Here is a 12,202-nt window from a genome sequence, read left to right as displayed (position 1 = left end):
CCTGAAACTAACTATTTATTTTTTATAATGTAAAGGCCACAGTTATCTGGTATTGTGCAAGTACAATACATTAAAAAATAAACAAAGGAGCATATTACGTAATCAATTGTCAAGGTGCTCTTTTAAAAAAGAAAGTGATGACTAGTGATGATGGTGGGATGTCTCAAAAGGATTTTAGATGTGGTGGCATGTCATGATACAAGAATATTAATCTCAATCACCAATTTAACGGGGACAAGTGAAGACCTCATGGGTGGGGCATATGCACCCACGCTTGAGCTCTTTCTACAAGCACCCATGCACACGTGTTTGTGTGTGAGTGCGCATGCATGGGGGAGAGAGAGAGAGAGAGAGCTGCTTAACGTCGTCTTTATTGATCTAGAGAGAGATATGGTAGTTTAATAAATGAGTTTGACCTCTTTCTACAAGCACCCAGGCACACGTGTGTGTAAGAGTTAGTGAGTGAGCATGCACACATGAGAGAGTTAAATAAATGAGATAAGAGAAGTAAAATGACAAAACTCTTACGTAGACTAACTCCACGTGGCATGGCAAGGCAACCTGGACGGTGGGTGAGAGAGAAAGAGAGAGAGAGATGGCTGTTCAAAATGGCGAGAATCATAGGTAGACTAAGTTACTAACTCCATGTGGCATAGGCCATATGAACGGTGGAGCAAGGCCTTCGGCGCAGACGCATGCCTGCATGCCCTTTAGGAGTATATACTCATTTGCTCCTGTGGGGTTTGTTCTCTCTACTACCTAGGAGTTCCCACCCCATGGACCAATAAAAATATATCCATAGCTGATCAATTGATAATCAGTAAATAAATTTTTATGTGAAGAGAAACCTTTAGTAAAGAGAAACCAATAGTGCTTGCAATCGATCTCGCTCCACGAGGAAAAGTTTTCACCCAAATATATATTGGTGATAAACCTTCACCTTAAAAAATCAAAGATAGTTTTTACTAAATGAAAAAAATATAGAGATACTCATAACTAAATCTCCCAAAAATAGGAATTTTAAAACCTTCAAGTTTAGATTTTGCAATAATTAAGAGTTGCAAATAAACTAAATCCTAGTTCCTTCCTCTCTCTCTCTCTCTCTCTCTCTCTCTCTCACACACACACACACACACACAAGGCACTCATGTGTGCACACACGACCACAAATATTTAGTATCATCGAGTGGGCACATGTAAGATGTGGCATTTTTTTCGTTGCTCTCAACATCTATTAAAAGGTCAAGCCCATTATTTAGGCATGTCAACATCTTTGTGACCATGCCGTAATAATATAATAAACCATTTTATAGTCGTGATTCCTGTATTATGGCCCACTATCACATGTTGTTGCCCACCTTGCTTCCATATTTTGAAAGCTTTCATGCTTCTTGCTCTTCCTTCTTTGGAAGACGAAGTTATCTATTTTTTTCAATGGGTGAGTGTGTCCTCTCCTCTCATTTGCCTTTGTATCTACTCCACTTGCACATCACCATCGTAGGCATAGCACCTTCACATGGGCTCGTACAGATTCTCCAATCAAAAAGCTTTTTAATAATCACGCCAAGTCTCGAAGATGGTGGTTGTCACCATCATGGATAGTGCATATTCATCTACTTTCTTTGACTCTTCAATCTATTCTTACTACTTGTGTCCTTTTTAGACTTTCGATTTAATGCGTAATCTTAAATTACTACTTATCATGACTACTCAAGGTTACTAATAGTACTTAGCTAATTTTCCTTGCGCCTTGTCCAAGTTTCAACTAGAAGTACATTTAACTTTGGTTACATTATCGAGTTAAAGATTAACTACAAGATAATAGCTACGCTTAAGTTCTAAATTGTTTGTAGCCTTAACATCCCATCTAAGTGCTCTCATTGGCCTTCAAAAGACTCTACATAAATTTCTAATCATACACATGGATCGATAGCTTCTAGAACCTATTGAAAATTAAACAAACATAGTGAGGGATGCAAATATTGGAAGAATTTCATGGGATTTTCTTTCAACAATCTTGAAAGTGCATGGTTTGCATCTATATTCATAACACCTATAATCTAAAAACCTAGATGGTCTTTGATTGTCATATAGCACCATGGACGGTTGCATATGTGGTATAGTTTTCATGTTAAAATGGGGCATGCTTGTGCATGCGTGCACACACACACACACACACACACACATATGTGTGGGCACAACACACAAATCCACAAAGGTTTCATTAAGGGTTGCAAGATTAGAGGTATTAGTGCTGAAATTAATTTTCTCCACTATGGAGTGGAATTATATCTCCAAGAAAGTTCAAATAGACACTACTTTAAGATGAAACGTGTCCATTGTGAAGCAAGAAGTGGAGGGGTTATACATTATCACCAATCAAGCATTTTAAATTGTATTGGAATGGTCTCAAAGTGGTAAATTGTTAAATCTGCTTACATCATATATGCATTCAAAAGGGATTCAAAAAATTTATAGATAGTCCCAATAAAACCTTGTAGCTTCTAAAATACAAAATTTTCATTTAAAATAATTATCAATGCGTTTTTTAAATTCAAATTGATAAATTCATGCCAATAGAAGGGATCATTTTAAGGGGATTAGACTCCTTGGTAGGAAATTTTAGACGGTCCTATAGGCCTCTAAAGCAACATAAAAAGTATATATATATATATATATATATTACCTGCATGAATCTCATTATGTCCCCAATTCATTAGCATGTTAATATATATATATATATATATATATATTAACATGAATCTCATTATGTCCCCAATTCATTAGCATGTTAATATATATATATATATATATTAACATGAATCTCATTATGTCCCCAATTCATTAGCATGTTAGTTTGACCACATATCTCCCAAAATGGTGTGTTGTTGGGTTGAAAACTCGGGGATATCACAGTTCCTCTCATAAGGGGAGGTTCACATTCTATGGTATGTGTCTCTTAAGTGAAACTGATGGTTTTCCAATGTTTTTCCACCACCTTTTCTTTGTATTGGATAGCAACAATAGCATGCAAGTTGGCTCCTCAAATTTTTCACTCTATATATGACACTTTGCTTTTTGGGCATTTTTGAAGTCTTAGTCTCTATCGCGTGTTTGTGATCATAATAACTTTGCAAATGCTTCTCTCTAAATGACCAAATGGCTAATTAGTAGTGCAACATGCGATGGCTTGCCCAATCCAAAAGACAGAAATGTTTTGGATGGGTGTTATCCCCTTGTGGCACTCAAGTGTGTGTATGAGAATATTATCTTAAAAAGAGTTCTCACTTTCATCTCCACCAACCATGAGACACATGTGAGATGATGTTCTTAATGATCCTATCATTCTAGAGGGTGAATTTACACACTACTAGAATCCTGGTAGATAGTAAATGTTAGAAAGCTAATTCAAAGAAAAAGGCAAATTGTGTGATAGAAGTAAGCAAGAAAGGTCCACTTCTTGAGTTGATGAATGTATGGCATTTGGGCACTTGGTAAGTTAATGTACTGTTATATATTGTACGAAGTTAAGGCCTTTGGTAATGCTGAGTTGAACAAAAGTGTTCCCCAAGTGTCAAATGGCTAACTTTCCAATATGAAGGCATACATGTTTTACTTCTTTGAGCACTTCATGATAATACTATACACCATCTTGAACCCTAAGAAATAAGACCTCTTAATGTGAAGGCAAACTTTATCTCTAATTATGGAAGATTGCTCTTTGACTTCAGCATAAGTTTCAATCTCCAAGTCCATGCATTCTTAAATTATGGTAGTGAGATAACAATAACAATGGAAGATAAAATTACTCTTTGACTTGAGCATAAAGTTCAGTCTGCAAGTCCATGCATTCTTTATGGTAGTGAGGGAACAATAAACTTCACTATATACTATGCTGGGAAAACATATAGTAGGCACATGATGAAAGCGAGACAATTGCAGTACCACAACTATCTATGAGGATGTAATGATAGAGAGGAGATATTGTTGAAAACCGAACTCTGATGATTGGAGGCTAAATTAATGTATACATTACCTTAAACTTTGTTTTGATTAATAATCAATGTCCAGCTACAACCTTGTGCCCCTAGTGCCTGGAGTATATATGCAAAACAATTCGTGAGGATTCGATGAAATTCATAAAGAGAAACAGCCCCAGGATAGGATCTTTCAACAGGGAAAGACGGGAGTTGAGCTTTTAGAAGTAAGTGGGTCGAAGGATGAATAACAAAACGAGATTTCTCTTAAATCATTATTTTTTTGGACAGAAATGTTATGGGAATGCGATTTTTAAAGGTTTACGTGATACGCTTCGAAATTTTAATTGAACCATAGTTCACACAACAGAAGAGAAGATCTTTGAGACTGAAACCTAGAAAAAATAAGGTGGGTGAACTGACAAATGGGTGAAAGTTAGCCACGAATGTCGATCAGGTACCCTTTTCCTAGTGCAAATATTATAAAACCCCAATCTCACATCAAAATGTGTAAATACTTATATTTACATATATAATAAAACCCTTAGGTGGAAGACTTACATTATATTTTGGCATCTTACAGCACCAGCCGGACGTACGGTTAGTGCTACTACCATCAGAAGCTCGTCACGTAGGTAAATTAATGTTAATATATATTAAAGGCTTACACTAAAAGACAGATTTGTCTCTGTTTTGCGTTGAGAGGTTCTCCTGTGTGCATAACAGGCTACAATCCATCCAACACTTGAAAGTTAAGGGAATCAGTTGGATTTGCCTGTAAATTCCTTGAATGGGTCCTTTGCGTGCTATGTCTGCAAGCAAGTGGTGGTGGGGAATCACATATACATATACTACATGTATAAATATATAATATTTATACACTATTCATATATATATATATATAGATATTCGAGTTGTTTTCAAAGCAGTCAAGGGCTCTTTTGGTGGAGCGTTAACATCGCCTGCACTGCTAGCAATCTGGCCCGCCCACTACAGTGCAAAGTTTAGCTGCTTTCCATGCATTTGTGGAATACTTTATTCTTTGATTTGCCTTAGATCTATATCGGTAATTTTAATTCCCAAGATAGTTGTTTAATGGGGCTCCGAATCAGCTTAGTAGTAGTTTAATCAACGACACATCCTCCTGCATAAAGTCCGCCCTCTTTAGTTTTTGTAGCTTCGTCGTGCTCGTGTCTGCCAGTTAACCTGGCAAGGAAATATAATTAACTCTTCTCTTATATGTTTGAGTTATTGTAGTTTTTTCCCATCGATTATAATTAACTCTGTTTGAGTTATTGTAGTTTTTTTCCCACCGATTACCAAGGCAGCGTGGGAAAAGCTCTTTAAGCCTCGAAGATCATGCAAGGATTAGCACTTAAACATGTGCTCAGAGTAAACTAGTATATGTTCAAAGTCCAACTACTGTGCAACTTTCAATGTTTCACCTGCGTAGGGAACCGGTGCGCGCGGGGCTCCAAGAGCACCATCGTTGATAGTAGTAGTCATGGGAGCGATGAGCACATCCAACACAATTTTCTAAAGGGCATCATTATATAACTCGATCGACCACCCAGGAGCACGATTTTCTACTTTGCTTTCAGGGCTTCCTTCCATGCTTTGGACAACATACTGCCACCCCCGCTTTCTTCTGCAGCTGCTTGTCCGAACTCTTTTTAATATTAACTTTTGTTTGCAATACCCATATTTTTCCCTTCAATAAATAATAATAATAATAATCTACTTGAGATTCTGCATAATATTTCCCAGAAAAAAAGTGCAAAATAGCAACGTGGGCGCACATGCGGTCTTCGATATCATCCAGGTCAACAATAGGGCCGTGGTTTATGGGTGTATATGGCATAACCAGTTTGACTTGAATTAGTAAGATATAAAAGAGAGAGAAATAAATCTCACGCTCGAGAAAAATTTTGTAAAATGCAGGTAATTTTCGTTGGATTTGAAAAGCAAACGTGCACCCGAGGAAGGGGGCTGCTCGAGGCGAATAAAGTTTTTTGGGTCTTGCTTTATGGGGATATTTTATTTATGGAATAATTAAAAAATACTATGGACCAATAATAATGCATGGTTTAGTTGAAGGTTAATTGAGTACGTAGTACTGCATGCTCTCGGGCTCGCAGCACTTGGAGCCGTAGATAAATATAATAAGAGCCTTAGATACATAAATAAAATGGTAGAGCGAATGTGAACCGTTAGATTTTGAGTTTGAGAAGCTAGACACGCAAAGTGACAGATCACAACTTCACACCCATTAGCGACAAAGCCCCGGGTCCCGATGCCGCCCACGTGGCCCACCTTGAGATTAGGGTTTTCTCCTGCTACATTGTCGTCATCATTATCCTCGTGTTTCTCTCTCTCTCTCGCTCTCTCTCACTGTTGGTCGTGTTGCACGTTAATACCTCCTCTCTCCTCTCTCTCTCTCACACACACACACACACACACACACTCTCTCTCTCTCTCACACACACACACTCTCTCTCGCTCTCTCTTATAAAGAGCCACACCCTCTCTTGCATTTGTTTCTTTCAGGACGAATTTCTTTTACAACTACGCAGATCTCAGCTTGCATCACCTCCTCTCATTTTTCTATATTTTGTGGGCTTTCCCGTCCTTCGTTTGCCTGATGCATCTGCACACCTGCTCCCTCAGTAGAATACTAGCTGCTAATGCTCCCACTGCAGTACTGCTGCTTCCAGCTCGCCCTTTTTCGGTCTGCCCTCTCCCTCCCTTTTCTGATGCAAATACGCTTTTCAGTCGAATCTAGCTCTCGTAGGAGCCTCCGCAAAGAGCTACTGGCTAGCTAGGCGTTAAGCTAGTTCTGAGTAGCAGCTTCATGGCGTGTGCTTCACATTCCTGCAAACGTCAATCGAGCTGAAGAGATCTAATCTGCTGTGTGATCTTTCTGTGCCACTATTCTCAAACCAGACCGCTTGCTAAGCTTATAAATTGATGTAGGCGCATCTGTGATTGAGGCACGGCCTGCATCTCTCTCTCCCTCTCCCTCGTCTACCCAGCTGACAACCACGGCAAAGTCAGATCGAGAATCGACTCAACCGAGCGCCTTCCCATTCTATGTGAAAGCCTTCCACCCTCCCAATTTAGGGAATGCATATATGGCAGGTCACCTTGGAGCAGGTCTTCTAGGGCATCAACTGTCCTCTCAAACAGCCTCTCATCCGCACTTACATAACGCTCCGTCCGACGAGGACACGAGTGGAAACAGCGCAGGTCCGGGTGGAAACAACAACAACAACAACAGCAATAATTTGGCCATCACGACGACCGGAGATGGAGGAGAAGCGCCCAGGAGGCCCAGGGGGCGGCCTCCGGGATCCAAAAACAAGCCCAAGCCGCCCATCATCATAACACGCGACAGCCCGAATGCCTTACGCGCGCATGTGCTGGAGATCGCCAACGGCTGCGATGTGGGGGAAAGTGTGGCCACGTTCGCGCGCAGGCGGCAGCGAGGCGTGTGCATTCTGAGCGGCAGCGGTACTGTCACGAACGTTACACTGCGGCAGCCCGCGGCCCCAGGCGCGACGGTTACTCTGCACGGCCGATTTGAAATTCTCTCCCTGTCGGGGTCTTTCCTGCCTCCCCCGGCCCCGCCCGGCGCCACGGGCCTCACGATTTACCTCGCGGGCGGCCAGGGTCAGGTCGTGGGCGGCAGCGTCATGGGCGCCCTCGTAGCGTCGGGCCCTGTGGTGGTCATGGCGGCCTCTTTCCTCAACGCCTCCTACGACCGTCTTCCTCTGGATGAAGACGACCCTTTACCCCTTCAAGCAGCAGGCGCTCTCGCTGCCCAGTCTGCTGGTCTTGTTGCGCCCGCTCAGATGAATGACCCCTCCAACATGGCGCTCTACAACGTCCCCCCTAACCTCCTCGCCAATGCGCAGCTTCCAGATGTCTACGCCTGGGCTGCGGCCGGCGGCGGCGCCCGGCCTCCCCCGTATTGACTGCACCTGCTTCTCCCTTCACGGATTTTTGCAACCGGCGCTTCCAGGTGGGCGGGCGGATGCATAGCAGCAGATGATCGACATGACCTAGTAACTACACAAGAGTGCTGTTTGACCCATGATCAGACGCTGCAGCGATTGACCAGGTCAGCAGCACACTCTTGGGTGTATGAAATAATGTGCTTGTTTGGGTGTTTCCAAGGTGTTTGTGTGTTTAGACACTTGCTCATGTACTTTAATTTAGGACTTTTTTCAACCCCAAAAAAAAAAGAGGAGGAGCAGAATTTGAATGAGTCGTCGTGAGACATGACAGAGGCTCAGCTGAACTTTAATGTTTCCTTAATTTAATGCTCAAAAACAGTGAGTTCTCTTGTAATGTTCTGGTCTGTTTTGGCCCGATTTATATGTATTTAGGTTGTGCTATGTTTATGTAGCTGATTTCCTCACCTTAGCTTTAACAAACAGGCCTAATACCTGGTGCTAAACAAACTGCTCAATTAAAAGCAGTTACAGAGACTGACAAACTTTTTGAAAGTTGGCGAGTCTAGTTACCTCGTGCATGCTTCCAACGCTTGCCTCTACGTGCGTGCCGAGAACCAGCTAGGAAGCCCTCAGTGTGATTGACCAAGATCAGTTCTTTCGATTCCGTTTTAGGCAAATATAGACGCCGTGCGTCCATATCATATTCAATATGAACTCTCCTGCAGCTTCCCTTTCAGGGAAAAAGAGACTCCTTGTGTCTATATTATATGTGTCTATATATATAATATAGGCACAACGCATGGAAAGCCCCTACGCATGTTTATATATTCTGATCAACGCGTGGGAAGTCCCTACGCATATCGTTTTTTAGAAGACAAAGTCCTGATTGTCTAGCTGCTCTCGTAACTCGAGAGGTACCTTAGGGTCAGACAAAAATCCACCGTGATACCTTTACTGGCTGCGATACCACAGTCCACTGATCCCTTCGTGCCCTCTCGTGCGGCTTTCTACTACATCCATACCACTACATAGACCGTGACCAGGAATCAAAACATTTTTGCTGCCGCCTCAGCGACGATTCCAAAGCCAATTGGCGTTAATGCGATCATTTCCACATCCCAATTTCGTTCTCCACTTTGCCAACGTAACATTTTCACATTGATGCAGTTCCGCACCGCCCATGTTGAGCCCCTGACAGACATAACCGCCCATTTAGCTGATCCTTATGCTCAAGTGCGGGCCTGGTGCCACTCATTCCGATGTGTTTTGTTTAGGTTTTCCTCATTAGCTCATAGTTATAATCTGGTTTAACCTCATACGGCGCAGATTAAGCTGACCCATAACTTGCCTAGTGGGCTTGTAGAACACAATAAATTGTATTTCGTATGCATGTGCATTCAACAGGACTAAGATTACACCATTTTGAGCCCTAATTTCGGATTCGAGACCGCTTCTTATTAGTAGATCCTTCGACACTTGATGTTGGCACTGATGAGAACCCGCCTGTAGGCGTTTTGACTGCCCCTGCTCGATGGCAGGCCGTGAGATCCTCTGGTAAGAGCGCCAGGCGGGATGGCGACCTGTCGTGCAAAACGCAAGCCGGTCTAGACATAAGCAAATGAGAGAGGGATGGTGAGTCATTCGACTTCAACTTCAAATAAGAGAGTGTTAGAGAGAGATATATGGATATAATGGTGAGTCGTTCAAGCGAATGGGAATGGGACTTGAACTCAAGCTCTCTCCATTAGGAACCCAATTCATAAACAGCTACGCCATCAAGAATCCATCAAGAGAGAGGATGCGAGTTGAACTCGAGCTCCCTCCATTAGGAACCCAATTCATAAACCGCTACACCACCGAGAACCCATGAAGAGAGAGAAGTGTGAGAGAGAGAGACGAGACGAGACAAGTCCGTTTAACGTTGATTTAGGGAGTTATTTCTACCCAATCGATGGGGAGACTTGAACCCAGGTGGGTAAATGTCATCCCAAGGGCATTTCTTCTAGCCATTTCTACCGTGCTTTGGTGATTGAAAGGTAGTGAGGAGAGAGAGAGAGAGAGATGGGTTTTGTTATTACATCAACGAGAAAAACCAAGTTATGGTTGTGAAAATAACTCTCCAGGGTCTTAGACCTAGGAACACTGCATTCACTCCACAATTACACTTTTGACTACTTTAAATAATTTCAAATCGTGAATCAAAATAGAGTAGATTGATATATCTACTATGGATATTGTCTTTTGTAGGCTCCCATATGCAAAAAATTCTTCTTTTTTTTTTTACACAACCTACCTAGATAAATAGATCTTTATAAGCACAACCCTCCTATCGCTGTTATGGGAGTTTTGACACTGCTACCTCATAATGAGAGGAAGTATTCTGGTGTGAAGTGAGTCACTAAGATAAGTTGAATGTAATGCTCACATGGAATCCCTACACTTTGGTCATCATCGAAGAGTGGAGTGGTTGTAAAATTCAACTTTCTAGACGTCACTTCATCTCTATGAGGTGTGATTCTATGTTGTGAACTAAGTTAAATGTAACATGCATGGACTATATCCACACTTTGGTAATCATCAAAGGGTGGAGTGGTTGTGATCTTGAACTTTTGTGGGCACCAATTTCTCTATATTCCAATAAATCTCATGGTGTGAGAAATGAGTTGATTGTAACTTAGATGAACAACACCCAAACTGTGGGAGGTCTTTACTATAGCTTCATTTAAGCGGTATATCTCTCCTTCATCGTCATCTTTATACACTTTGCTCATTGACATGGAGATCCCATACTACAGCATAATAGCACTACATAATGACACAAAATACTAAAGTTTGATTCCCAATGTATCTTGCCTTTAATTTCCCTCTCATTATTCTCATAGATAAAAGAAGTAGAAAAGGAAGAGAGAAAGTAAGACCTCTTTCTCCCCTTAGTTTTTTCCTTCTTGGATCAAAAGGAAGAGGAAGACACTTAGTTTTTTCCTTCTTGGATCAAAATGAAGAGGAAGACAAGACTCTTGCCTCCTTGTGACAAGAAAGAAGAGGAAGAAGAAGAGAGAAAGAGATAGATTCTCTTTCTTGCACATAGATTCTCCATCATCTTGAAAAATAGAAGTTGAAAATATTCTCCATGTGCTCCTCCTTGCTTTGTCTTCTTGCATGCAAGGACAAGACCTGATTGTTTATCTTCAAATGGGCAGTAAGAATCATGTAAAATAGCATGAGTTCTATGTTCTTGTGGAGTTACATAGAATATACATATGACATACAAACGGGGTTTTTTAATAAAAAAGTAAAAAATCCATATAGAAGAGGTGGTATTTATGAGCTTTACATCTAAATAAGGATTGTATCCAAGTTAAATAAAAACCATTGATAGGGGGTTTTCTAAGTATCCCTTGAATGCATGTGCTATATGGGGTTTTGACATAATGGATCCCCACGCACACTCCCCCCCTCCACCACGTATAGAAGAAGAAGAGAGTTAGCCTTGAGTTATTTTCCTTGATTGGGAGCAAGCGATGCTCCTTCAAGTCCTCCTTTATAATAGGATTCATGGAAAGTTTAAGTTTTTTCCTTAATATCCTTTGTCTAAGAGGAGTGATGGTGGACATACTTTTGCAAAGGTCTTCTATCAAGAACTAATTTATTATTTTCCTAGAATTATGAAAAAAGAACTTCAAAAGAAAGAGAGAAATCTTTTTCTTCTTCTTGTATGCAAGAAGACAACAAGACACATTTTAAATAGAAATAAATAAGAAGTCCATCATGTATGTAGATGCACTATCTCCAAAATGTTATCAAGATTGATATGCTAGCATGTGCTAGTCCAAATATTAGGGTGTTTAGTTTCCTTGTCACATGTTCAAACCACACTAGAAACATTGGTATATGGTGGTGTGTATGAGTCTTGTGTGTGCTTTGAAGTGCACTTGCAGTTAAAATTTTCCCTTCTTAAAAAATCATAGATTGATATATCTTCTTCTACTTGACATAAAAAAGAACAAGTTTCATGGTGCAGCCTGTTCTTCTTCTTCTTCATGAAGAAGAAAAACTACAAAAGTCTTCTTCATGTTTCATTGTTCTTCTTATACCTATCCAAAAAGACTACTAGAGCTTCATACTTTATCGTCTTCCTCTTAGTGACATGAAAAAGAATAAGCAACCTTAATGCTTCTTTATTATTCTTCTTCTTCCTCCTCTTTATGTTATAATGAAGAAGAAGCACACCACGGAGCTTCTTCTTCTACTATCTCTTTTTCTTCCATG

At 40.8% G+C, this 12,202-nt stretch overlaps 1 pseudogene across 1 annotated transcript; it reads left to right on the top strand.

Moving 5' to 3' along the window:
- The first annotated feature begins 6,363 nt into the window (after nucleotides 1–6,363).
- Nucleotides 6,364–8,324, top strand: LOC147634170 (AT-hook motif nuclear-localized protein 16 pseudogene; annotated as a pseudogene). The gene has a single exon (XR_015266992.1). The product of XR_015266992.1 is annotated as an AT-hook motif nuclear-localized protein 16 pseudogene (transcript).
- Nucleotides 8,325–12,202: the final 3,878 nt, after the last annotated feature.

The sequence above is a fragment of the Cibotium barometz genome, chromosome 11 (assembly GCF_041138505.1).
Source record: "Cibotium barometz isolate CiBa-2024 chromosome 11, ASM4113850v1, whole genome shotgun sequence".
Classification (NCBI taxonomy): domain Eukaryota; kingdom Viridiplantae; phylum Streptophyta; class Polypodiopsida; order Cyatheales; family Cibotiaceae; genus Cibotium; species Cibotium barometz.
Note: the sequence above shows the minus strand (reverse complement) of the source record. Positions and strands in the feature narration are given on the sequence as shown.